The 6,141-nt window shown below is 37.2% G+C and overlaps 1 protein-coding gene across 1 annotated transcript in view; it reads left to right on the top strand.

The window, feature by feature from the left end:
* The window catches only part of LOC121386644 (myosin-6-like), a 97,876-nt gene that overhangs the window by 57,361 nt on the left and 34,374 nt on the right, over positions 1 to 6,141 (top strand). The gene's annotated exons all lie outside the window — the stretch shown is intronic.

Genomic DNA, 6,141 nt, shown 5'->3' with positions numbered 1-6,141 from the left:
GTGCTGGAATGAAGATATATAATACTGTTTTACTTTATTTTTTAGTCTCATTATCATCTAGTGTCGGGTACTCTGGTCGCGGTCAAGTTTGACCCTCGAGTACTCAAGTCCAATATTTTCGACTCGTGGGGGCCCTAATCATGTGATACTAAGTTACTAACATCACGGGTGGATTTTGATATCAGCCTTATTTGTAATATTTTTTCTCTTGTTATATAACTTATATTTACGCTTTTATAATTAAATTTCCGTTACATTCATTACAATATAACGTCATCCCATTGGTCCAGACGTAGCAACGGGAGTTTGTTCATAGCTCGATGAATGTAAACAAATTTTCGTCAGAGAACGTTATACCTGATGACGTCATTTTATAATTGGTAATTTGTTTTACTGGGCGTTATTGTTTAAACCAAAAAAAAAAAAAATGAAAATAAAATATGAACTTTTAATGTTAGGCTATTTATTATTAGTACGTGTGTTTCAAATTTAATTAGAAGTAAATTGTCTGTTATTTCTTTTACGTTCATCTGAGTATGGGGAAAACAAAAAAAATCATCCACAAATTTATTTGAGAACGGCTTCGCCGATTCACACAGTTTACGGATGATTTTTGTTTGTTTGTTTATACCCCAATGAACGTAAACGAAATAACAGACAATCCTTAAATAATTAAATTTCCGTTACATTCATTACAATATAACGTCATTCCATTGATCCAGCAACGGGAGTTTGTTCAATTCTCGATGAATGTAAAACTTAATTCGTCAGGGAACGTCATACCTGATGATGTCATTTTCTATTGGTAATTTGTCTTACTGAGCGTTATTGTTTTAACCTACCCCCCCCCCCCCCCCAAAAAAAAAAAAAAAAAAAAAAAAAAATGTTAACTTTTAATGTTATTATTAGTATGTTTAGAATTTAATTATAAATATTTTTTCTTTTGTTATATTTACGCCTTTGTACCTATGCAGATTTAATGACCTGTATTGTTATAATTAGGAGATAAACATACTCTGATTTCATTTTCGAGGTAGGTTATCGTGGATTTAACACCACTAAATGTGATTTAAAACCGAACGCGAGTATGTTTATCTCCATTCTACCACGATTAAAACGTATTCAAGCTTAGAACTATTTTTAATACGCGGAGGGAATAGGAGTGAACAAGCAGGACAGTTCCACTTTGTTTGTGTGGATAATGTTGAAATGTCAACACCTGTTGACAGTATAAAACATAATTAATAAATAAATACATACGACCGTAAAACTTGGAACAAATACTTAATCTTGTCTATTCTATTGACAGATGTAAACGAAAATCCATAAACAAGAATAAATAACACGTTTGTTTGAAATTTAATAACTCACCCCCCACACCTCTCCCAAAATGTCGACCAAGCTGCAACGTTTAACGCAGTCTTAATTCTGAAAATAATTATTTATCACAATATTACTGTCCTCAATTTGAAAAAATCCAGACATCGCAGCCCTTATATGTTGTGAGATATTCAAAGGCTTGGAAACTGAAGCTAATATGCATTCTGTCATTTTCTTTTTCATTTTGTAACAAAATTCGATCGTCTACTATAAGTAGGCTACAGTATTATATAGCTATTTTTCCTTTTCTTATTGTTAAAACTGCAGTTTCATAATTTTCTTGTTTTGGCAACTCTACATACATTTCTTCTTCAAACCAGTCTGGATTTATATCAAAAACGTCCTGAAGCGTACCGATGTCAAAGGTGCCCCTTTGTTCTGCTGACATTTTGTTAATACCGCGTTGTATTCATACGCGAGTAAAGTGGCCTAATTAAATATTAGGTGGTTCTCCATGATTAATCACCTAAGATTTAAAGTAACTGGCCAATCAGAATCGAGTATTTTCCAAAGTCATGATAGAATTATAGATATATGTTCGCTTTTGTGCCTATGCAGATTTAATGACCTCAGTAGGCCTATATTTCTTTAGACATAGATATAGATAGTTTTACAGTGTCTTAGGTGCATCTAACCACAAATATAAAAATAACGTCAGTGGACATAATTTTCCCTTCAGTGGTTTTATATAATTTTCCTTTTACAGTGAAACACCTCTAAACCGGACACCCTCGCAACCAAGTAAAATGTCCGGGTTTAAGAGGTATCCGGTTTAGAGAGGTTTAGTTATGTACGAGGTGCGATCAAAAAGTTCCGAGACTGTTCTTGTTGCGAACAAATGGAGCGCGACATGGCCATGCACGTGCAGCAGGAGCGAGCAGTGACTTTCGTCGCGTGTTCAACATCGGAATTTGTGTTACACGCTTTTTTTGTGACCACGTGTACTTGCTTATTTGTGATTTCACTATGGACCTGAAACTTGAACAGGGAGCAAACATCAAATTCTGTGTCAAACTCGGGGAAATTAGCAACGGAGACCCTCGAAATGTTTAAGCAAGCCTACGGCAACGAAGCAATGAGCCGGGCGAGGTGTTTTGAGTGGCATTCTCGCTTTAAGAGGGACAGAACGTCACTGGAGGATGCTGAGAAGTCAAGGCGACCCCCCACGAGCACAGCCCCCGAAAATGTCGAAGAAATTGAACGAATTGTGCGTCAGGATCGTCGGATCACCATCAAGGAAGTTGCTGAGGCGTCTGAGGGAGAACATTCGGCGTAAACGACCTCAACTGTGGCGCAATGGCAATAAGGTGCTCCATCATGACAACGCGCCACCTCACAGAGCGTTGAAAACACGCGAGTTTTTCGCCCGGACCAACATGATCGTCGCTTCTCACCCAACCCCTACTCGCCGGATTTGGCTCCCTGCGACTTCTTTCTCTTCCCCAAGATGAAGTTCAATCTGAAGGGTCGTCGTTTTGACACCGTGGAGGCAATCCAGCGCGAATCGCAGATGGTTATTGACTCGCTTAAAGAACATGACTTCCAGGGGGCATTCCAAGCGTGGCAGAAGCGCAGGGAGCGGTGTATCGCTGCATAATATGGCTACTTCGAAGGAGACGGCGGCCACAATTAGGTCCGGCATGGTTTTTGCTGTTTTAAAGTTGTAGTATCGGAACCTTTTGATCGCACCTCGTACGGTACTGATTTTTAAAAAAGGGCAGTGAAAAATGTCATGTTTTGGGGGAATTCCGGGGTACAGAGTGTGCGGTTTTGAGAGATTTCACTATATTGGACCGACCAATTGCTTGTTTTGCTTGTTTTTGCTATAATCGAACTCTGTTATGTATTTGTCTTGATTTGTTAGATTTGTTGTTTATTACAATTATTGCTCCACCAGTGGTAAAACGCTCACCTGATGCACGTTAATCTAGGATCGATCCACGTTGGTGGATCCACTAAACTATTTCTCGTTCCAGCCAGTGTTCCATAACTGGTGTAACAAAGGTTGTGATATGTACTATCTTGTCTGTCATAGACGTACGGTCTCCCATTTTTGTAATATGGGGGGGGGGGGGGGGGGGGCGATGGCAGGCTGACTTTTGTCCGAATGAAACGAATATGCCCGAATCAGGATAACAACATATTAATATTAGCATTACTACCAAACAGCTATATAGGGTTGCAGACGAATCACTACGCATTTGTACATGGATTACAACTAATTTTGAGGGTAGAATGATGGAATTTACATGGTAACAAATTCTCAGGTTAGCACATTTTGTCAGAATATTTCTATAATTTTTGCTTGAATTTGAGGTTTTGTTCCAGCATTAGGGGAGGAGTTACCCATCCCTCCGCCCCTCTGTCTCGTACGCTTATGTTGTCTGTTGAATGGTGACTATAAAAGCTCCCTTGCTACTAATAAAAAAGACTACCCCATGGGTTGGCGGCAGTGCTTCCTGCCTCATTATCTGTGTAATCCTTAATCATATTACTCTTTGAGATGGGGATATTTTGCATGCATGAAAGGTCCCCTAAATCACACTCCATATTTGGTGAGGGGACCACCTGGGCCATAATAAAAATCAGGGTGGACATTCTGATTCCTGGCAATAAGTGAGAAATTTGACCTTATGTACAAAATTAGCATGGTGAAAAAGTGACAAAAAATTAGGGGTAGGGGATATTAAATTATATGTTCGACGAGTATAACCATAATTAAGATGTTTTAATGTGTTACTAAATATAAACATTTCTGTCTTTCCTTCGTCAGGGTTCATGGTGTTTCTGTATGCTTTTTCATCAACATTATTGTTATGCCAAACAAATTTGGGTATGGCACCATACCCGTTTTACCCTTTTGCTGAAACCCTATGGGTGACATAGTCGTGAAACGTTTACTACCGACTCAAAGGAACTTTTAATTGTTATAGAAAATTGTACAAATAAAGGAGAAAGAGCCACACTTAATTTTCGTAAAGTTGTCCTTTTTTCTTCTTTTTTTTCTATCGGGCTGAGTAGTAACGATCGCTATTAGGCTTAGCCCCGAATGTTCAACTCTAGCCTGTACGAAGTTAATTCATGGACGATATTCGGAAGAATTAGCAGAGCAAACCCCTAGGGAATATAACTAATTGTGTTTGGCAACACTAGTTGCTTCAAAAAAATAAAAATAATAAAATAAAAATAATAAAAATTAAAATAAATAAATAAATAAATAATAATAATAATAAATTAAAAAGAAAAACATAAAAAATAATAATTCAGAACTATTTTTGTTCTATTTGTTTTCTTTAATTATAAACTGTTTTTTATAACCATCAAATATAGTTAAACCTTTGTTACCAGCTCCTTCGTATATTACCGGATAGTATTTGGTTTTTTTTTTTTACCGAGCTACCTTTGTAATATCACTAATTTTCCCAATATAAATGGTATAACATGATACTAACATCAGTCTTATGTTCTCTTTTTTTATATTTACGCCTTTTCACGTTTGCCGAATTACTGATATTAGTATTGTACATGTTGTATTGTATATTTTACTGTTCCTTTATACTTCTCACCCACTGTAGATCCGCAACTGACAATTTTATTCTTCATACATGTTTTGATATATTCTTAACTTTTTTGTGGTTTTATATATTGGGCTTTTTTATAATATTAAAAAACATTTCATCTATTTATTTGTGTTATATTTGTGTTATCGGTAATAGTAGTAGTGTTAGATATGAATGAAAAAACTGCTATGGCCCCCCCTCTCTCTCTCTATGTCCGTCTGGCTTTCTGTCCGTCTGTCTCACTCACTGTCTCTCTCTCTCCCTGTGTGTGTGTGTGTCTGTCTCTCTCTCATAAATTTGGAATGGTGTCTTGCCCACTCATGCCTCAGCACATACCTGATGTGCTTGCCTTACTGGTTCGAACCATCTAAGAGGACCCATTTTGAGACTGTTTCTTCCACCGTCCCTACCAGAGCCCCACGACTGGTATATCAGTGGTCGTGGTATGTGTGTCCTGTCTGTGTAAAAGTGCATATACATGATCCCTTGCTGGTGATGGGAAAATGTAGCTGGTTCCTCTAAGACTTCGTGTCAAAATTACCAAATGTTTGATATCCAAAAAGCTCAGCCGATAATTAATAAATTGATGTGCTTTAGTAGTGTCGTCAAACTAAACACACTTCAACTTTATTTCGCTTACTTTGAAAACTGGCATTCTGCTCTTCCAACAGTGCGTTTGTTGTCAGGTTTTGAGTCATTCACCCCGTTTTCATACTGTCCTCCGAATATAGAAATATATCCTGCAATTTCAGCTTTGTATGTGTGTGTGTGTGTATATATAAAGGGTGTAACGATACAGTAGGGTTGCGATACGATACGTATCACGATATTCACCTCACGATACGATAAGTATCGCGATATTAAATTTATAATAAAAAATGCTGAATTGTTGGTCTTGAAAATTATTAATGTATTAATAGTAGATCACAAACAATGAAACTAAATGCAGACTTACATTTGTGAGGATTGCAAGGAAAAGAACCACAAATGGTTCACAACTGTGTTGAATTATTTGTTTTAAAAAGCATGGGCCTGATTTAGTTGCAGTTGAACCTGATCTCGAATCTATGAAGTTCTGGAATGGCTTTCTGCTTTGGATTTGATATTTAGACTTGAGCACATGCATGAATAAGCTCAACAAACCCAGCATTTTCAACAGAATATGGTCGCAAATCGTGTGCTATAAACTTGTCTATGCTTT

This window comes from Gigantopelta aegis, chromosome 2 (assembly GCF_016097555.1).
Source record: "Gigantopelta aegis isolate Gae_Host chromosome 2, Gae_host_genome, whole genome shotgun sequence".
Classification (NCBI taxonomy): Eukaryota; Metazoa; Mollusca; class Gastropoda; order Neomphalida; family Peltospiridae; genus Gigantopelta; species Gigantopelta aegis.
This window is presented reverse-complemented; position numbering and strand designations above follow the sequence as displayed.